This window comes from Saccoglossus kowalevskii, chromosome 20, assembly GCF_978046115.1.
Source record: "Saccoglossus kowalevskii chromosome 20, keSacKowa6.1, whole genome shotgun sequence".
NCBI lineage: Eukaryota > Metazoa > Hemichordata > Enteropneusta > Harrimaniidae > Saccoglossus > Saccoglossus kowalevskii.
In genome coordinates, this window is record NC_140660.1 from 6,924,806 (window position 1) to 6,948,036 (window position 23,231).

The window sequence follows — 23,231 nt, forward strand, 5'->3', positions numbered from 1 at the left end:
AAGCTGTTGAAATTAGGGTTATCAACACAGCCATGAGAGTAAAAAGGCATCCATAAACATTTTACGGTTGTTGGATAATACCAACGTTTACCTGTATTTACCTGTACCCCCCCCCCCGGTGATTTTGTTAGTGTACTAGTATCTTCGGGGGCGGAGCTACGTCACAAGACGTTCCACGTTGCTACGACGCGCACCAATGTATCCTCGGGGGCGGAGCTACGTCACAGACGTTCCACGTTGCTAAGACGCGCACCACTGTACATGCATTTCTATGGGCTCTGTGCGCGCTGCTGTGGAACGCCAGTCGAGCCGGTGAAAATTCGAGAAAACAACACAAACTCAACTTTGAAGTAATCCTGAACAACCAAATTTATATATGTTACACACGTAGGGATAATCTTGTTACACTGTTCAGAGAAGTCTTAACAATCATCCCAAAATACCATTTTCTGCGAGTTTTGGGCCATTGTTTTCACCGCCTCCGGTTGCCAGGCGGTGAAAATGCCCGGATGTCCACCCCCGAGGATATGGTAGAGTCAGTGCAAACTAAAATAGTGAGAAACTGGCGTATGTTCTATTTGCAATTTAATACGAAACTATCCAGGGCCGCTAACTACTTCCCCTTTTCCCTGTTTCGATTTCCGCCGTTACCTTGGAAACTTGCACGTTGTGGCGTAAAAGCGCTGTAATTTCGTCTGCGTCAACGAAGCTTTGTCACAAGAAGGCGCGTTTCATAGGTATGGCGCGTCTCCAAATGCCGTCCAAAACTCCGGCATCTAATATTTGAAAAGAACTGATATCTCACATATTGGGATATTTATTATAATTTATTATAAAAAGCCTCGTCATATAGCGAACAGTCATATGAAGTTATGAGTATGGTTGTAATAATTTATTAGAAAAATAATTCTAATATTGACAGTTTTTTCTGTAAGACTATATGTAAAATGCAACACAAGTCGATAACGTCAATTAATATTTTTACCGAAACATACATGACAAATTATCTCAGAGTACAACTTTTAAATTTAATCCAAACTTCTGGATTTTTAACAATTCGCTCTTGTTTGTATAACACCGTGACGAAGGCCTATCTTACTTGTGTGCCTACCAACAACTCGTGGATTAACTTCACATCGCACATGCGCCGTCACTCGACAAGAGCGGAAACTGGGGTCATGACCTCAATATGTAACTCAAGTGGTTCTGTAGTGACCCCGTTTTAAGACGACACCGTGAGTGGTCAGCCCAGTCGTGGATTGCTACACAGTCTTTCAGAGCGTGTCAAATATTAACAGCCACCCCAGTGTATAGTAGAGTACCAGCCATATTGAGAGCGGATTCACGACGAAGAGAAAAAAGAGGACTTCAAAGTTTTTTTTTTATTCAAGCGTTGTGAGATCTTCACAACTCGTACCGAAGAAGCGATGGAATGTGTGACGTCACCGACATGGGAAAGTCCTCCGGGGATATGCCGTTCGGGTAGGTCCTGTGTGTGAATATCACGTCGAAGTCGACTGTCTTTGTCGCATGGCCGTTATTTCAGTGTGTTTACGTGTGATCGGCACTGCCCTACGGTTTCACAGGGTATTTTTAAAACTATCTACTTCTGGTTGACAGAGAAGAGGGGCCCACAACAGGTCAGTAACTATATCTGCGCTGTTATTAGGAATTACTTTTTAAAACTACAACTTTCTTTGAATCCACACACCATAAGAGCCACGTAATCCTGATTCGGATAAATATAATTCTAAGGGCGATTATGTTTTAAATCTTTAAATACTTTTAATAGTCGGGGCGAATCCTGAATATGATCAATTGGTCTACGGAGTTGACCGTGGAATATCGCTGCGATGACGTCACACGGGGTCAGGGGTCATCGCTGGTGATGATACCTTATTAGTAGGGGACAGATGTGCAACTGCCTTAGAATATCCATTTATTCGCGTACTGATATATTTATTAGTTTTAAATCAACTAACGCCACGTTTTGTTGACAAATCCAACAGAATGATTGGCTGAACGTTACTTTAAAATGAACTTGGGAGTATTCGACACCAACATCAAACCAATTAAAGGCAGGAAGTCTGTCACGTGACCCAGACTATCGGTTATCACTCGCCAATATTGAAATAGTCTTAGTCTTCGTCATCAAAGTTATATATATCTTGAAAAAGACATCTGAAATAATCTACCAACAAATTTACATTCGAGATTAGCAATTCAATAAGAAGAAAAATACAGTTTAAAAAAAGGTAGACAACGTAACGGAAACAAAGATGTCCCACACTGCATTGCGTTATCAGATACAAGCAACTTCCTTTTCCGTATTGAAACGCTGTGAATAAGGGATTCGGCCATTAGAAACTTGCGGGGAGATGGTAGATCTCGAAAACGTACGTGACTGGAAAAAAAAATAAAAATTATATTTATTTCTAAAATGTGTCTTTAATATCGTCTCTCGGACGTTACAATATTCCGTTTCTAAGGGTGAGGATGGGTCGGCGCCATTTTTAAATTTGTCAGTAAATTCCGTTTTTTTTGTAGTAGTAGTTTTCCCCCAGAAGTTACTTCTGTAACTGTGAGGCCTGTGTGTGTTTGTAAGTGAAGTCTTGCATGAACGAAGGTTGTGTACGCACTCCACATCGATGATATCACCGACCAGTTGCCTAGCAAAGAATAAATGCCAAGGTCATACCAGTAAATCTTCGAAAGGTGAACTGTGGTGTTTTCGGCAACTAATGTTGTCGAGAGTGGAAACCAGTGTTGAGTACGTACGTACATATATACATTTATGCGTACGCGGCATGGTGCTGGTTATCGATGGCAACGCCCGTTCCCAAGTGTAGAAATCCAAAGAACTATAAACAGATGTGTGTGTCCCGCTGATTGGCACTGTGACATCAGTGTCAAAGGTCACCCCCAGAATATACATTCATGCTTCAGGCACCTAATTAGTATAAACAGAATCCTAGTAAATGCATACACATTCGTAGTATACATTGAGATCAGCATAGCCATTCAGCAATACTACACTTTGAAAAAAACCTCTCAGTCATAGTATAATTTCAAAACAGTCTTTCAGCTATAGTATAATTCCAAAACAGCCTTTCAGCTATAGTATAATTCCAAAACAGCTTTTCAGCCATAGTATAATTTCAAAACAGCCCTTCAGCCATGATAGTATAATTTCAAAACAGTCTTTCAGTCATAGTATAATTCCAAAACAGCCTTTCAGCCATAGTATAATTTCAAAACTGCCCTTCAGTCATTATGATAGTATAATTCCAAAACAGCCTTTCAGCCATAGTATAATTTCAAAACAGCCTTTCAGCCATAGTGTAATTCCAAAACAGCCTTTCAGCCATAGTATAATTTCAAAACAGCCTTTCGGCCATAGTATAATTTCAAAACAGCCTTGCAGCAATACTACACTTTGAAAAAAACTCTCAGTCATAGTATAATTTCAAAACAGTCTTTCAGCCATAGTATAATTCCAAAACAGCCTTTCAGCTATAGTATAATTCCAAAACAGCTTTTCAGCCATAGTATAATTTCAAAACAGCCCTTCAGCCATGATAGTATAATTTCAAAACAGTCTTTCAGTCATAGTATAATTCCAAAACAGCCTTTCAGCCATAGTATAATTTCAAAACTGCCCTTCAGTCATTATGATAGTATAATTACAAATCAGCCTTTCAGCCATAGTATAATTTCAAAACAGCCTTTCAGCCATAGTATAATTCCAAAACAGCCTTTCAGCCATAGTATAATTCCAAAACAGCCTTTCAGCCATAGTATAATTTCAAAACAGCCTTTCAGCCATAGTATAATTTCAAAACAGCCTTTCAGCCATAGTATAATTTCAAAACAGCCTTTCAGCCATAGTATAATTTCAAAACAGCCTTTCAGCCATAGTATAATTTCAAAACAGCCTTTCAGCCATAGTATAATTTCAAAACAGCCTTTCAGCCATAGTATAATTTCAAAACAGCCTTTCAGCCATAGTATAATTTCAAAACAGCCTTTCAGCCATAGTATAATTTCAAAACAGCCTTTCAGCCATAGTATAATTCCAAAACAGCCTTTCAGCCATAGTATAATTTCAAAACAGCCTTTCAGCCATAGTATAATTTCAAAACAGCCTTTCAGCCATTATGATAGTATAATTCCAAAACAGTCTTTCAGTCAAAGAGTATTTTTAAAACCGGCTTTAAAGTCATAGAATAATTGTCAATCAATTGTAGTATAAATGCAGTATAGCTTCTCGGTCATGTATAAATGATAATAGACTGCAGCACAGTGTAAATTCGTCCTCTAAATTACAATGTAAGTGTAGTAAAACCTCGCAGTAGTGGTATAAATTCAATACAACCTATCGACCATAGAATAACTGCGTTACAACCTGTCAATCGTTGTATAATGGCAGTACAGTCTCGTAGCTGTAGTATAAATGAAGTATGACATCCCGAACATAGTATAAATAAAAATAATAATGATAGCATTACAGCATCTATATTATAAAAGAAATACAGCATTAGAACCTCGTGCATAGTGATCGTGGTCACAGTATAATTATGGTTTATATACACGCAGTGTAGTCCATAGTACAAATATTCTCGGGACGGACATCCGGGCATTTTCTACCGCCTGGCAACCCTCGCGGTGAAAACAAAGACCAAAAACTCGCAGAAAACGGTACTTTGCGATGGTTGTTGAAAGTCCCCTGAACAGTGTAACAAGATTAGCCCTACGTGTGTAACATATATAAATTTGGTTGTTCAGGATTACTTCAAAGTTGAGTTTGTGTTGTTTTCTCGAGTTTTCACCGGCTCCACCGGCGTTCCACAGCAGCGTGCACAGAGCCCATAGAAATACGTGGTACAGTGGTGCGCGTCTTAGCAACGTAGAACGTCCGTGACGTAGCTCCGCCCCGAGGATACCACTTCCTCTCATGGTGTGAATACAGCAGAGACTTCATACTATCGTACATAGAGTCTAACTGTGACGTAAGTTATGTTTACATATTGATATTCAATCAATCAATCAATCAATCAATCATAAAGATTTATAAAGCGTCTGGATCTAAAACTAAGTTTTGTTCAAAGGCGCTGAGAAAGTTAATCCACGCTGTAGGCTTTGTTGAATAAATATGTTTTCAGTCTTTTTCTAAATAAGTTGACATCAGTGACTTGACGCATGTCAGATGGGAGCGTGTTTCAACGTTGATGAGCGGCACGTGAAAAGGCACATTGATATATGTTATTGAACATCTCGCGAGAACTTTGGCGCAGTTCCAGCCCTCGCAGTTGATGATAAACATCTTAGTTACAAGTGCTCCTCTCCAGAGCGTTATTCTCTTCCCGGATTTGGTGACCAATACTCATTTGGTTCACTCTGCTCTTAGAAATCAACTCTCAGTCTACACGAATACGGGATAAATCAAATGCTTCCCTGTATTGAATGTATGTGCCACACCTGGGGATGGGTGACTTGGCTCTGGCGAAGAAAGATGCTTAATTTTAGGAGTCTACATGCTCGCGAAAAAAAAAGAAGTACTTTTCATAGGTCAAACAGGAGAACAAGACAACAAGAAAGTGGTTTGGCAGAGGAAGACCTCGTAGTTTTGAAAGAAACCACACATAAATTCGAACAGATCAAAAAGCCAGTGTCACGGTATCTTCCTGGTGTTTGCCTAAAATATGTTTTTTTTTTGTTTTTTTTCAAAAACTGAGCATTTTTTCAAAAAAGGAAAGTGATGGTTTTGAAGAACGCGGTCATGTCGTATCTATATCAGCCTGGTACCCGACCCCTCGGGGACACAGTGCCTGTTACGAGGGAGACAACAGCTATACCAAGATTATTCATAAATTCGTTGATTTTCGTGACCAATTGTGGTCGTAAATTCTTTGAAAGCCGTTTTAACTTCTTCGCGTGTCTCTATGTCTCTATTTTTTCAGAAATGGTATACGATGAAAAAGTTGCTTTATCTTCGTAAATTCCATGACACTTACCTACCGACCATGAACTTGACCCAGGAAGACTACGCCGCCGCTTTATAGAGGCCGACCATTCGATAAATGAGCGGAGATGGTCACGTGACATTTTAGATCAGCTGCCCAGTGACTTGGAGTCATTAGTTGTCCGTCTGGCATCAATTTTTAAAAGCAATATTTGAGGTGACCTCATTCCTATTTGTTCATTTCATGACAATATCAAAAATTCATTAATTTTAGTATTTTTTATTTAAAAAATACTCTTTTCTACTTCTTGTAAATCACTCGAAATGATTTGTTTATTTTTAGTATGTTTCGTTTAAATTCGTAAAAAAAACCCTACTTTTTGAAAACTACCAGTCTGATTCTCTATAATTCCCAGTAAAAATTCTGAATTTTGTGGAATCAACTGATATGCCGTTGTTTGATTTTTTAAAACTCACATTTTAATCATCTTATTTGTCGAAATGTTGTCCTATTATCGCGATTACGTCAAATAAATTATTCCGAACCAACTCGTACAGAAGTTTCAACATTCTGCACAACCCTACAATTTTTTTTGGGGGGAGGGGGTAGTGCGTACTCAGTCTTCATACCTTTGATGGGGTTTAATCACATGACGTCACCAAATTGAATGTACCTCCATGAGCTGTTGCCTCGTCTCTCGTTAAACCAGCCAGTACGGCATCGCGTGATACGTGTTTCGCCCTGATTGGCGTGCGAATATGATGACGTCACTCATCGGTCGTACATCACGATAGGCTAATCTCAGGTCAATTGATCCAAGTTGTTTATGCATTTGGGGGAGAGGTAATCATCGCCAAGCCAATCAATATTTATACAGGGGGGGCTATTTGCTTCAAATTGTTTGAAGAACATTCGTACCTGACAGATAATCATGTGACTTGACATATTACCACGTGATCTGACAGATTGACATGTGACCTTTCACAATTTCATGTGACTTTGCATATTACCATGTGACCTGAGAAATTGCCATGTGACCTGACATATTACAACGTGACCTGACATAATACCACGTGACCTGGCATAATACCATGTGACCTGACAGATTGCCCTATAGACTGACAAATTACCATGTGACCTTTCACAATGTCATGTGACCTGACATACTACCACGTGACCTGGCATATTACCATGTGACCTGACAGATTGCCCTACAGCTTGACAAATTACCATGTGACCTTTCACAATGTCATGTGACCTGACATATTACCATGTGACCTGACAGATTACTATGTGACCTTTCACAATTTCATGTGACCTGACATATTACCACGTGACCTGGCATATTGACCCCAGGTTTCCTCCGTTGGTACAAATGTGTCTATTTTTTTCGAAATGAAAAATATATGTCTAAAAACACATCACGTGGGCAGATTTGAAAGAATAATCTCGAACTCGGAGATCCGCGTTCGATCCAGGGAAACAAAGTCGTATTAACTGACATACAAAGTCAACCTCCTTCCCATAGGTCATTGCGCTTTACGCAATAGTACCTCTGCCACAGGCAGCCTTCAATTCTGTGGTCAATCACCTCACTACGCATGGCCATAAGTTCCTGTAGTTGTTACATTTAAAAATGTATAACAAAATGTGGAAAAAAACGCATGTGACATCCGAACTATTTATTAATGTCAGACTTCAGTAGAAACGTAAATACGAACCATTATATCGCGGACTATGTTTTGCAAGGTAATGTTATTGTAGTGAAATGGCGCACGTCATACACTAAAACTGGGAGAAAAAACGTTTTGTTAACGAATATACAATGTAGTTGGGAAAGAAACATTAAATACTAATTTCATCTTGCATTCTGGTGAATATTTCAAGACTATTTCTGCCTTGAACGGATTCGATTTTCCATATCTAACAGCCATAGAACACATAGGTTCTAGTAAGTTTATAAAGTTAGTCATTTATTGTACATTTATCTAATGCTTTGGCTTGTAGTAAAGAATTGCACTTTTCTAACGCAAGTCATGTTTAGTTTAATCTAAATAACTGAACATTTTATTCGGAGTCAGGGCGTGAAACGTCTTATTAAAGTGATTAAAGTAACCGAGTGACTTACGCATAACTTTGTTAACCGATAGGGTCTTGTAGTTCGAACATACGAGTATTCGAATATGCAAATGAGTTCTATGCAAAGCTGCTTTGTGCAGTGATGATAAGTAACGCGTATCGAACTGTGCGGAGTTCGATACAAAGTACGTGTCACCAATGGGGGAAGACTGTGGTCGTGGTTCCCGACACGTCGAGCAAGAATGCGCAATGTATTTTCCACGCAATAGTAGGTTTTGCCACAGGTCAGAATGGAATCCACGTTATCAGTCACAGTCGACGTCATCAAGATACCCATAAGTATCACGGTCTTTATTGCTTGTAATGGGGTCATGACCCCGTGAGCTACTATTGTGGAATGGAATGCAATACATCATGCTTCACTTCGGGTGCTTATATCAAATGATATATTGACCCAATAATAATTGTCTGATCGCAAATTGTTGCACAGATCTAATATCTTGTAAAAAAAATTACCGATATTAATGTGAATATAAACCTGGGGTGCATATTTGTGTACATTATCACTGAATATTGACCTTGTAAGATATGTATAACAGTAATACTTCGGAGTGAGTATTCCGTGAATTTAGACACAGGTATATTATATTATAGGAATAATGTCTTGTTATGTAAAATTTGTATAGCCCTGAATGCGGTATATATTTCGCAAATATAGACATAGGACGTGCATTTTACTGAAATATTGTCCTGGGTGCAATACGCTAGTATGTTTCGCAGATAGAGACTCGTACATTATGCTGCCTGTGCATTATATTGTAATAATATCGCCCTAGATGCAATATACTAAGTGAGTGCATTAAATGATGTAGACACAGTCGATAATAAAGGCCTCAGTATGTACATTTCCGTGTCAATATATACCCCATATCGATAAGTGTTGGAAATACGATATATTGTGAATATTATCTCCCGGTCAATACCCTGCTACTGTAAGACGGTGAGCACGTGACCAGGGCGATATTATGTACATAAACCGGAAGTGTTAATTTTACCACGGCAATTACATCTAGTTGTAGATCTTAAAATTTTTTTTTTAACATATATTTTTTTTTTAAATTATACAGAACAATGAAAAAAATAAGGTCTACGATTTAGTACGACTGTTTTATTAGATTCTGCTTGATTGTTATAAAATATAACCGAAAATGAACTACGTCTAATTGAATACATACTTCTATACGTGGCCTAAATATAGACACGTGCGTGTCCTTGACCTTTGACATCGAACCGGCTCAGTATTGCTGTTCGCATAACTCGGTGTCGCGCTAAAAAGGGAAGGAAAATTGATATGAGACGATTTTGAACTTGTTCAATATCGTATTTTGATATACTGTAGAACACGTTGAAAAAGCTGCATGCAATTTTAGCAGATTTTACTCTTGACATGAATTAACAGAATCTTAATTTAGCTAAAGTGTCGATTATCTCCCTGTGAGAATATACTTACTGTTAAATTAGCTACATCTTGAATTAGCGAAATTACAGATTAGCCAAATTAGCTAAAATAACATGCTAGCTAAAAATATATGTTTTACAGTATTCAGTGGAAATGATGTATTGTGGAATAAAATAACATTTCCTTTCACTCAAAATAGTTTCATTTTTTAGAAAAACCGTAGAAGGAAAAAAAGTCGCTGTATTTAATGTTAGCGGATTTTTATTTTGCAGAAGTACTATTCGCTGAATTTTAAATTCAATGGTTTATAAAGAAAACAATAAATTTTAATGTTGAATTCAAATATTCTCTGGGTCTTATTCAGGCGCATTTAACTGTCAGTGAAATAATCGGACATAAAACCCAGCGATTAATTAAGGCCACAATACGCACGCATAATAAACTCGCGCTCCCAGCGACGAAGCGCTTCTATGACGTAATGGCCGTTCACAATGTATATTTTGTTTTGATCTGTGACGTCAGACAATAAAGCTGTTATATTCAGAGATTTACTATATTTGAAATGAGGAACGACTACACAAACAACCACACAAATTGGTGTTTGGACGATATTGCTTGCTTACACCATCTACATCACGGGCGCTTTCGTCGCTAGAGGGCGCGTATTAATTGAAATGTTTGCGGTAAACCAGCATGTAATATCTTTCGCTATCTGACTGAAATCTGAGGTAGGTCGAGTCTGTGGTTGGATTTAATCTAGGGTAGCTGTCGGTTGTAGGTCACGTGAGATCTCCCCTTACGGAATTCGTCAACGAGCCCGATTTACTGAAACAGACGTTTGTAATGCAAATTCTGATTCTGTGCTGATCTCGCGAAACTTGAACGCGATTTAATAACCATCGACAAGAGGCGCCTCTAGCTACATCAGACTTTTGATATTGTATCAATCCAAAATTTAGAAGAAAAAAATAAGCTCAAAGTTAATTGGATGATTTCTAAATTTAGGCAGCGGTTTACTTCGTACAATCAGTTCAGGTTCTATAAATAAATGTTATCTTTATGTGAACGATGGTGACCTTTAATATGGAAGTGATGTTAGCACCACGTGACCTCGTTTGATTACATCCCATGCGAATATATATTACTTTTTTTCCGTAATGAAAACTTTTTAAAGCGCGGTAGTTGTCACGCTGCGCATGTGCGAAATTTGTGTTGATAAACACTGATTTTCCCATAATCCGATGCGCACTTCAAATGGAAATCACAAGTATGATGTTTGATCTGGGCGCGTTATGCACCGTTTACCGCCGGTAACTCTTTCGATACCTTCCAATCACATGACAATTACCTAATTAAAGCTTGGAAACGTCTCAGTTCGTACTCGTTGATCTGCGCAGCAGTCAAAGTCGCCATCTTTGTTTATATGAGACCCATATATCTCGCACATGCGCAGTGCGACGACTACCGCGCTTTAAATTTGAGTGACAATACGGATTTGTCTAGAATGTGTTCTCCATTCATATTAGGCTACAAATTCTTAGAAACATTGTACAAAACTGAAACTAGTGAAAATTTATAAAGTTTGTTTTTGCATACTATGTGTATCGGCACAGCAAATCAATTTCTTTCATTATTTATAAAAAAAATATATAAATCCCACAATTGAAACTGAAACGAAAAATTGATATTCGCTGAAGGAATGACATTTGAACATTGTCGAATGACGTCATCGTCATCGCGCTCGTTGGTTGGCTGGTTGGAATAACTGCCCTTGAAATATATTTATAAATATTTATGAAGAAAACGGATTTGTTGAGTCGATAGTACGAAAAGTAAAATTCTGAACTACATAAGGGTTCATGTTACCTACTATAAAAAATTAAAAAAGAAAAACGATAAAATCAACACGTGTGTTGATTCGATCCACTGAGGATTAATCCATTATGTCTGCGGGTTGGGTTGGCATAGATCCGCACGGAACAAACTGCAAACATATAATCTACAAAAAAATGCAGTGGGCAACATAATTTGCACTTAATTTGTACCCCCCCCCCCAGCATGAATGATGTGCCGACCCGGAAATGTGTTGTATTTTGCTAAACCGAGGCTTGTAATTATCTCAAAAACACCCTGCTTTATGCTAGCATTGTTTCGCCCGCGGCCAATATCGCCTGTCACGCTTACGCCGTACAGCGAGTGACGACCCTCCCGCTTTAAACAAATACGTCTGTCGTTTTTCTTTGATTCTGTTTACTCGTTTATTTGTCCCGATCGTGCCTCCTCATGACGAATTAATCATATGACGTAATGCTTAAGGCTCGTTGCACGGAATAGAACATGTCTCTATCGCAATCAACAAGCTGCAACATGTTGACAACAAATGTTGACAACAAAAGTTGACCCGTTCATCATGCCCCTTAGTGATGTCTCTTGAAACAAACGGAAAGTTAGTAGAGATTATTCGATACAGTGTTAGACGGATTTCCAACCAGACAGTCAATATTTGACCATGTTTTCAAGTGAGATCACGTGACTCGTGATTATTTATAGCAATTTACGACCTCGGGTTTACGACATTGGCTAAGTTAAGCGATTATTCCTTTTTTCAGGATTTCTTTTGGGGATTATTTTTTGTGATTATTACAGGATTAGGTGCGAATTAGGTTGAACAAGATGGCGGCCTTGATGACGTACTGTGAAATACTTTATTTTAGCTAGAATTAATTTTTGCTGAAAAGACATTTTGGGTGTTTTATATGGAATTTATTTTCATAGATTTTTGACGAGTTGAATGTGAAATATAGGGGAAAAGGTATATTCGCTGGATTTTATTTTTACGGAATCATCCTTTCAGCGAAAATAGCGAAAATAAAGTATTCTACAGTATTCTGACAGGTATATCACGTTACTGTATTAGCATAAATTGTGCAACTTCACGCGACTTGACTGTGGCACTGCTTGAGGGCGTTGTTCACAACATGCTCGACATTCTTTTCTCGTGTTAACTCAGTAATTGAAGGTCGACGGTCAGGTCAAATCTCGCGTATCGCGTTACATTGTAATTACACTTCTTAGCGTAGACCATTCTCACGAGCGTTTCAGCAGACGATATCAGTTTCAAGTCTGACATTCAATCTTTCTTTGGCCACAGTGAAGGAATTCTTCGTTTTACGTTTCTGCTCGTAACTTTTCATCTCTCACAACTTCCATTTTTTTATTGAATTTTGCAGTGCGTCCTTCAGGCTACATACTTCTCGTTTGTCACATGACAGTTAATATTCAGAGCGAACAATGAATTTCTCGTGCCCCTGTGCATTGTGGGTATAACCGCCGCTTAGTACCTGAACTTTAAAAGTATGTGATCGAGTCTCGCAGTTTAACGCGATACTACACCGGAAACGCCTTTCAATCAAATAATAGGCTTATCGTCATGGAAACTCGCGACGATAACTAAGATTTGAAAAAAAAATCGAATATTTCAGATTTGTGGATTTGTTTATGAGAAAGGTTCCTTATTTAGGGGGTTTATAAATATAGTAATAAAACATGTGTTTGCTCTAGTGGTGACCTTTGATTGGAAATAATTCATTAAGGCAACAGCGAAATAGTTAAGTTGCATGTGTAGGACGAGTATTCAGTAATGGTTACTAGGCAACGCCGAAATGCTTTACGAACTCATACTTCGTCCTTGGTCCGGGTCTGGTTACTACCAGCATTGGCTTAATCACAACGTAGCCGACTTCACTTAAAGCAGGAGGGTCGTCACCTGCGCACGCGCGGGAATTGAGTCCCAAGCGATGATAACAACACACGCTAAAAACGCAAAGGCTCATGGGCAGACGCTTGTTTGTAAACAATGACACACTATGGCCAACTGACGCATGCGCAGGTGACGACTCCGCGCTTTAAAACTCAAATTACAGTCCCTCTATCATCTATGATAGAGGGACTATGCTCAAATTAATCATTCTACCACAGAAATGCGCCCTCTATTGTTATCATGTCTTGAATAGGAAAAAAATAATAAAAGAGGTGTTGACAATATCGGTGTCAATAATAAGTGTTCAAATATAAGTCAATTTCACAGAACATGGAGCTAAGTTTTTTGCTAGCGGAGTGTAATTACGAAATATTTCGTCGTGGGGGGGGGGGGGGTAAGTGCTCAGTGCAAACACTCTCTGTCGTTAGTGGCGCCCTGTCTTTAGTTTAACTTTCGTTCGCACAAACACCAGGAATATAAACGTTATTTGAAATTAAAATCTCCCAAGAATGGAACGAAAATGAAATTATATTTGTTTTCAGCAACGGTAATTCATTGTTAATGTTACCATAACAAACGCAAAAAGGCGGTCATTTTGAGTACATAATTGTGAAAACTGAGACATGAGTTCTGAACCTGTTCTAAACTCGGTAATAAGTTCAGTAACCTGAAAGTTGGTTGTCTGGTTCAAAAAATAGGTCAATTGAATCCTTACATAAAGCGTTCGCAGCTTACCTGTTATTCAGTGCTGCTTCGAATTCTGCTCCCGACATGCATTGCACCGAACACAACTAGTATAATATGCTCAGTTTCGGTTTTATATTCACCTATAGTTAACACAAATGAATGAAATCACGAAGTGAACAACACGAAATCTCGCGGCAGTTTGGGTGAAATGAGCACAAAAATTGGGAAAATGTCACACAAATGAACACGTGGCGCCCATCTTCCATTCAAAAAAATTCTGAATTGTGTGATAAAAGTCAAAACCACGACAAATATTCACTTTACTTTTGCTAATTATATATTCATACGTCACGTTGATATGTGTACACTTGCAGTAGTCAAATCAGGGTACTACTGTATATGACTTAAAGCGGGAGAGTCGTCACCTGCGCATGCGTCAGATGACCATAGCGTGCCATTGTTTACAAACAAGCGCCTACCCATGAGCCTTTGCGTTTTAGCGTGTGTTGTTATCGTCGCTTGGGACTCAATTCCCGCGCCATTTATACATTCCCATAAAATTTTATTTTACTGAAAAAAATACCGAAAAATAAACAAACAAGGGACTACCGGTGAATATCGTGATTGTAGGATTTGTTATATGCATTAAATGACGTCACGGGTCAAGTGCCAATAAAATATTAGAGACAGTATAGCTTTAATATTAACTGGACCCAACAAGAATATAGTCGTCTAAAGAGGGACTGCAGCCGTGTTGTATTGTGGGTAATTTGACGTGTTCCATAAGAATGCACCAGTCTCGTGGTCACTATTGATATTCCGAGATTTTGCATCGCAGTTTCTTTCAGTTTGTGTCGAATTCGTCATCGGCTTGCGCGAGATTGGCTGTGTGGTGCGCCGCCGTAATTGTTAGTTCACCCACCTGTTGAATGTTTGCCCCCCCCCCCCCGCATTAAAGTGGAACGTTCCGACCTCGAACTTAAGTTTTATGTGTAAATACCTGTTGATTAAGGTCGCTGGTGGAGAGTGTCGTTGGGTACTGGCGGGCATTACTGCGGATGCTAGACCGTGAGAAGTATGTCAAAGTCAATAGATTGGTGACGTCTGTTTGCCTGGGTGTAGTCGCACCAAGGTCGGTATAGAACTTTTGACGACAGCTGCTGTCGACGGCAGTTAATGTAGGTAGACCATTAGTGCGCGTAACTATGTAACATTTGGGGTACGCGTGGTGGGGGGGGGGGTTACGTGACGTCGGAAATGATAATATTATGTGACGTTATTAACCGGCTGGGGTATACTAGTACTGGCTATGCATTTACTCGTTATGAAATTGGAAAACTTGTCCCGATTGATCGAAAAACTACGCTGTGCACTTCCTTTAATATGCCTGACCGAATGTGTAACGAATCTAGGGATGGACCATTAATTCCGATGAGGACGCTGATCTGGAAAACATTATTACTGCAGGGAAAACTAGACAACAAAAATTTGTTAGTATATTTATAAATGCACACATACTGTTCTGTTACAAATGCGTGTCACATTACGCATGCGACTCTATCGAGATTTAGTTTTAGGCTAATCACCCCGACAGGGACATTGGCCCACTCCTGCAGCACCCAGTCTCAATAGTCGACAACCGACATAGTTCACGTCTCGGTTGAGCGCGTATTACTTTTAACTTCGGTTCCGAAGTAATTAGGAATGAGGTCATGAATATTAACGACTCCATACCTCACCTTGAATTTGAAGAAAATAAAACTTGCCTAATAACGTGAAAAGTTACTGGTCCCACAGCGGGTTCATTACTTTTTCAAACCACCGCTGGCTGTACCTCCATGGCGAGAGCAGACAGATGTCCGTACCCACACCGTAACAACTCACGCATATCCCAAGGAGTGACTGTCTGCGCGTGACGTTGCCAGGCGATGGAGGCTGCCATGTATAATTGCGAGTTCGGGACATGTTTTTTTTTTTTTCATTCCAAAACACAGATAAGCGTACACTATCACACAATGTTTTGTGATTTTGTTTTGACAATTCAAAAAAAGAAATGACTGGTGATTAGAATATGTCGACATACGCTTAAACATCGCCTAAGGCAGTAGGCCGGTAGCACGTACCCCGTGATAAGTTGGGTCCCGTCTCATACGTACACGCGATTTTATAATGTGTGTGTGTGGGGGGGGGGGATAAAATCATACACATGCATTACCCAACGATACTACAGATCTACTTTATTGAGGTATGTTCGAAGCGGGGAGTCGTCAACTGCGATGCGGCAGATCCCCGTACAATCTGATTAAAATCTGATGTAGTGTACGGGCTTTAATTATTTTGGCTATAAACTTATTTTAATTTTATTTTTTATTACTTTTGTTATTAATGCCTTTTTATTTTATTATTTTACTTTGATTTTGATTTTTTTTAATTCCGCCCTACATACATCTGATCCGACGCCTACGTAAGTCCCGTTCAAATCTCGCGTAAGTAACAGCCAATCACAGGCCCCCTTTTATACAGGTTGTCGGTTGCTTACTTTTCAGTGTAGCGATACACTACGGGCAATCTTTCTGTACATTATATTTTGCCCACTTGAATAAACCATTAATAGAAAATTGCTAGTATATTTTTATTTACAAAAGAAATTCCACAGCATTTTACAATTTTTGTCATTACATTGAATATTTTGTTCACTTCCAACAAATGTGTACACTTCCTGATACATCTTCGCCAGCCAAGGTTCGTATATTCAGTCATCGCTTCAATTTTACATCAAACACTGAGCATAATTATCTAGAATGGAAGCAAAAAAATAAGTAAATCGTAATGATTAGAACACTGTAAACAGCTATAGTAAACAATGCAAATTTTAAATTGTATAACGGTCACCGGCCCACGGCATCGACGCAGAAAATTGGAGCAAAAAAAAATATTTCCTGATCAATTGCGATGTGTTCCAAATAAAAAAATATTTTATTCCAGTCCAAATCAGCTGAATTACTTTAATAAAGAGTTATTGTATAATGTACAAAATGTTGATACATTTTGATGAATATTTACAGCTACGGCTTCAATACCGTAGACGGTTTTGACCCGATCGTCAACAAAACATCCCCCGTCTCCAGGGCAAGCGACTGGAAAAAGACACCTGTGTTCGGTCGAACCGGTGGAAACAAAATCGTCACTCCCAGAATAACTACGCAAAATAACGATCTAAACTCGAACCATTCGAGCCACAATATAAACATAAAAAAATGACTTTCGTTGCATTTGACAATGATAAACTTACCGAAAAGCCGTGTTCTTCTCGGTCGCTAACATCGGTATAATCCGCCATTTTATTTGAGTGTGTTTGCCACCTGACTCTGCCCAGTGACGTCATCATGTGCGCTATAGAAGAAGGTCTGTGATTCGTTGACTAAAATCGTCGACAGTGGGTCTCGTTGAAATCTCGTTACATAGGCATCGGCTCAGATGTATGTAGGGCGGAATTTTAAAAAAATCACAAAATCAAAATCAAAGTAAAATAATAAAATAAAAAGGCATTAATAACAAAAGTAATAAAACATAAAATTAAAATAAGTTTATAGCCAAAATAATTAAAGCCCGTACACTACATCAGATTTTAATCAGATTGATCCCCGTAGCGTGTCGTTGTTATCAAACAAGCGTCTACCCATGAGCCTTTGCGTTTTAGCGTGCGTTGTTATCGTCGCTTATGACACAATTCCCGCGCGTGCGCAGGTGGCGACCCCTCCGCTTTAAGTATCTTCCAACACCACAAATCGACGACATTTTTCGTCTACTAGTATTTTCTGCTGCACTTCAAACATACTCCCATATACGTCGACAAAGCCTGTATTTGGGAGCTATGATTGGAATATTCACGCGTACACGTCGTGAAAGCAAATAACCAATCTGTGCTTGTTTTACAACGAGGGTTCTAATCGTCTGCTTCTACGAGCAAATAGATTGGTCCCCTGTGGAAGAGGGGGACTATGATTGGTGCATTTGCAAGCTACTGAATACTAAAATGTGGAAATCACCACGCGCTATAAAGAGGCCGATGTAGTCGGCGATTATCTCTATATTCTGTACCATACTCTCATCTCTACAATACTAAGATGTCAACGTAATATAATTTGATTACAATATACTTCATTCGTAAATGGCCGTCGAGATCTCGTTGAGAGTGAGAGAGCCACGCGACTTGATTTGTCCCTCCCCAATCGACCTTATTCTCGAATGGCCGCCAAGATCTCGTTGAGAGTGAGAGAGTCACGTGATTTGTTCTGCCTTTTCCTAATAGGCCTTATTCGCGAATGGCCGCCGAGATTTCGTTGAAAGTGAGGGAGCCACAAATAGTAGGAGAATAACACTATTCGAAGAGCAAATACCGGTCACGTAGCTCTCTCGCTCTCAGCGAGATCTTGGAGGCCATTTTGTAATAAAGTATACTCTCGTAATAATATACTTCGTTTACAAACATTAGAAACATTGCTTTGGCTCTTCAACTTGTCGAAATTGTGTTATGTTTTATTCATAATTGGTACCCGTGAGACATGTGTAAGCAGTTCAATGCGGGGGGGGGGGGGCTGATCACGGGGTGCCCTACTTTAGAAATACTTGTCAAAGACAGGCAGCTTTGTTGTCTCGAACCATATAGCAATCAATATATACGAATATTAATTGCAGCACGGGTGTCCCCAAAGGCTCTCTTTATTACACCCAACTTTCGTGATCAACCACGAGATCGGTTTCGTTCAAGTTCACTAATTTTTAAAAAAAAAACGTTCTTGATTTATACAGTTGAATTATCACTTGCTGGCTAGCTAATTGATTAGTTGATTGATTGATTGATTGATTGCCAAAGCTGTCTCTGCTTATTAAGTTGTATCATTGCGAATGCCGATTGTTCTATTCGCGGTTTGAACTCTGACCCCTTTGAGATAAACGGGGATCGATCACACTAAGCGTTGCCAGTTCCAATGTAGTGTTTAAGTTTCTATAGCAACCAACTCCATATCGAGAATGACCAGCCTGTTGCGATGTGCCATTCACACACGTGTTGATTAAAGCATTTCTTATCAGGGTAGACATAGCGATAAGATTGCCTTAGCTAAATAAGACGATTTTGTTGTCATAGCAAAGGAACGAGGTAGTGTGAATGAAATATTGTCGCATTGTTAATGTCATAATCATAACAACACAAGCTTGTATTTTAACTAGGGTACATCCGGGTATATGTGAGGTATACCCGGGCATACTGTTAAATACTTTATTTTCGCTTGGAATTAATTTTCGCTATTTTCGCTGAAGGGATGATTCAGTGAAAATAAAATCCAGTGAATATAGTTTTTTTCCTATGTTTTACCTTCAACTCATCAAAAATCAGTGAAGATAAACTCCATAAAAAACACACAAAAAAAGCCGTTTCAGCAAAAATAAATTCGAGCTAATATAAAGTCTTTCACAGTATGTGGGATACATCCGGGAATATGCAGGGTACATCTGCAATATAAACGTTGCTTCTAAGAATACTGTAAATCACGTCAAAATAGCTATATTCCGTTTTAGCTAATTTGACTCCACTCATGATGTCGCTAATAAGTCAGATGTGATTGTTTGCACATTAGCTAAATTAAAATGTTGTTATTTCGCGCATTGTCAAATTCGCTAAAAATGGCTGACATGTAGCGATTTCAACAAAACAGTATATCAGGGTTCCTCCATGGCTTCAATAAGGTACATCCGGGGATCTACCGAATACAGACAGTGGATTTGCATGACAGACGGGGTGCGAAAATCGCCCATGTGATACGTCCATGTTTCTCACCAATCAAATTTAGGGTCAAAGGTTATGAAATAATAACAAGTAATATCATACCTGTATAATGAATTTATGTGCAGAGATTGTGTCATGGAAAGCGGGGGAGTCGTCACCTGCGCATGCGTCAGATGGCCATAGCGTGTCATTGTTTACAAACAAACGTAAACCTATGAGCCTTTGCGTTTTAGCATGCGTTGTCATCGTGGCTTGAAACTCAATTCCTGTGCGTGCTCAGGTGACGACCCCTCCGCTTTAAACTTGTCAGAAAATGACAATAACTCTGCATTAACTCATTTCTTCAACAGACATCCCCTTAAATCATGTCGGTTGATAATACCAAGATTTCCGCCCCTGTCTGCCCCGGCCCCGCACCCTGCATTCCCTCACTCTGTGATACACCAAGCTACCAAATATTGTCTTTGTCGAGCTATCAATGGTTACCGTTCTCTTACAATACATTGCCCTGGGCTACTCATCAATTCTCCACGCCTTCTTTTTACAGCCTTGTCATCGAATCATTTATCATAGTACTCACCTTGGGATCTGGTCTTGCACCGTTGTTAGCTCCGCCAATGATATGGTTCGTTATATGCGCCATTGCCAGCTCCACCAATGACATGGATCGTTACATATGCTATTGTCAGCTTCATTAATGACATGGTTCGTTGCACATGAGGCGACACTGGCCGAGATATGCTGGTGCATCCACGGACATTCAGATGTATAGGTAGATTTATTTTCATTTTCTTGATTTATTTGCACGTGGAACTATTGTCCGTTTCATGATGCTATGTTGTTTAAGAGTAAAAGTTAACCTACGGTGAGCTTTTGTCACAGCATGAGAAAATAAAACCCTAAGGCCATAGACCATATCGCAATTTTAAATTTTAGGGCACTGTGGGAAAGTTAATTTTGTGCGCGCTTTGTGATTGGCGGGATTATGTTCGGTCTCAGTTCAATTCGGTCAAAACTATCCCACAATGCGCTACACTTTGGAATTGCGATATGGTCTGTGATGGGGATGCTGCCGGAAATCGCAACAGCAGTCTGCTCTTACAAGGGAATTATTAGACTCACTTATCATTCACTTTGTAGAATAGCCTTTATGTTATGAGAATTATGTTGTTGAAGTGGTTTAAAGTTTATTTTAAAGCGGGGTGGGGGTCGTCACCTGCGCACGCGCGGGAATTGAGTCCCAATCGACGATAACAACGCACGTTAAAAACGCTAAGGCTAATGGGTAGACGCTTGTTTGTGAAGAACGACGGACGCGGCATGACATCTGACGCAAGCGCAGGTGACGACTCCCCCGCTTTAATATCTATTCTAGCCATAGGAAACAATGGTAAAAACAGATGAAACATGCTATTTATCTTAACTCCATTTTGTACATCCATTTCTTCCGAATTAGTCTTTATTTCATTTTCCTTATCTTTGAGACGTAAATTACATTTGAATAGTCTTTTTTCACAATGTATTCATGCGTGTTGTGTCTATGTACGACTTACTCAGAAAAAAATGACGTTTAAATAATTAGTTCAATCACCAATTAAAATGTCCCCGGGAGATATTTAGTGAGTACTTAATCGATTGCGTGCGCGTCGTATGATGCTTGATGACGTCAACGCCGCAGGCTCGTCCGATTTCCGTGCTTGACGCACACAGCCAACGGCTCTTGTTTACTCAAAATTTGTACAAAGCGACTGCACATTTGAAAGAGTTCACGGTACTACAAATCGAAATTTAGTGTTTTAGCAAATAGGTACTTAGAAGGTTATTTGTTGTTGTTTGGTACCAACCAACTACGAACAAGGACGACAAAATGGCGGACAATTTAATGCCATGTAACAAGAAACCCTCAAACCCTCTTCGTAAATTTAACTTTTCAACTGAAAAAACAGAAACATAGAAATCAACTCCGCTCCTGAAGTCCCTTTAAAAGTTGTATTTTCACTTTGTAAGAACTGTAAAAAAAAAAAAAACAATCTCACTTTGTTTTTGGATTTTGTAATCTTAAAACGGGAGGGTCGTCACCTGCGCACGCGCGAGAATTGAGACCCACGCGACGATAACAACACAAACTAAAAACGCAAAGGCTCATGGTTAGACGCTTGTTTGTAAACAATGACACGATATGGCCATCTGACACATGCGCAGGTGACGACTCCCCCGCTTTAACCACAGGAAACTTGAAATTGAATTTAGAAAAAAAATACATTTTAAAATAAAAATAAACTGGCCTTGACAGTTTTGAATGAAAATTATGTTTAAATTTTCTGATTAGACACCACGACTTAACTAACTTCAAAGCGGGATTTGTTGCCAAGGCAACTGATTTTATCATTTTTCATGGTGATCCCATTACTCAGTGGATTTACAGTCAGAAATGGCTGTAAAAAAAACTAATCTGGGAAACTACGTCATTTGGTTGTTGCCGGGTGCACCAAAGAAGTACACCTCACCCCTGTCCTTCGGTATCTTCACTCTAACTAGTCAGTGCTATTTAAAAGCGTTTGATTGCGGATCGGCACGTGTGTGTGTATTCTAACGCAGTTACGACGAGCACGCGATGTGGACTCTCGGACGCGTCCTGACACGAATAACCCTCTTTTTCAGGCTATATTTGATGAGACCGTATAAGCTAGCGTGTCCCTGGGGACAAATCCCATAGTGTACAATGATCATCATATATCACACGGTTCAGTGGTTGGTAACCATGGAAACACAAACGTGTCTGTACAGGTCTGTCTTGTCCGCGTCTTGTCTTGCTTTGAAGGTCTGAAAGAAGCAACTAGTTCTAACACAGTGATCAAATATGTGGTACTCTCAGCGCAACAAGCCCATTTCCTCCATCTTTATAAATATTTATGAATTTATGACAGTTGAATCATATCAGCCAATCAACGAGCACAATGCGCAACAACGTCATATGAAAACGTCCCAATGCTATTTCGTCGGCCAATAAAACGTCTCGTTTCAATTGAAATCATGAAATTCACTAAAAAATGAAGGGAATACTTTTCTTGCGCTGAAAGTTTAAAATGTTGAAAGGAGTGGCTGCTCGCGATATTGAAATTAAATTTGAAATAGCCACACTGACAATTGCTAATCCGATTTGGGTTTCACTAGCAAAATCTTACCCACAATTACATGGCTTGTTTGACTTTCATTTGCATCATATTTATAATCTCACATAAAAGAGTTTATAACTTTCAAATAACTTGACCAATCACAAGCCTTGGGCGGATGAATACTCGGCGTATAGACTCCACTACGGTCAGTTGACCTTTAACCTCTATTTTGACACTGGCTCGCTTTCACAATTTAACGTGCCGTGCCGAACGATAGTAGTACTACGTGTCTCTGCATTTTGAGTTTGTTTTACACGTATCGGGCGTTTTGAACGAATTTGTTTCGACCTATCTTTTGCATTTATGGAAGTAAATCGAC

At 39.3% G+C, this 23,231-nt stretch overlaps 1 long non-coding RNA gene across 1 annotated transcript; it reads right to left on the minus strand.

Moving 5' to 3' along the window:
* Positions 1–16,297: 16,297 nt before the first annotated feature.
* Positions 16,298–17,583, minus strand: LOC146729963 (uncharacterized). Its single transcript, XR_014927811.1, has 2 exons — positions 17,241–17,583; positions 16,298–16,744 (listed from the first exon to the last, which is right to left on the minus strand). It is a non-coding gene; the product is annotated as an uncharacterized LOC146729963 (long non-coding RNA).
* Between the last annotated feature and the right edge of the window lie 5,648 nt (positions 17,584–23,231).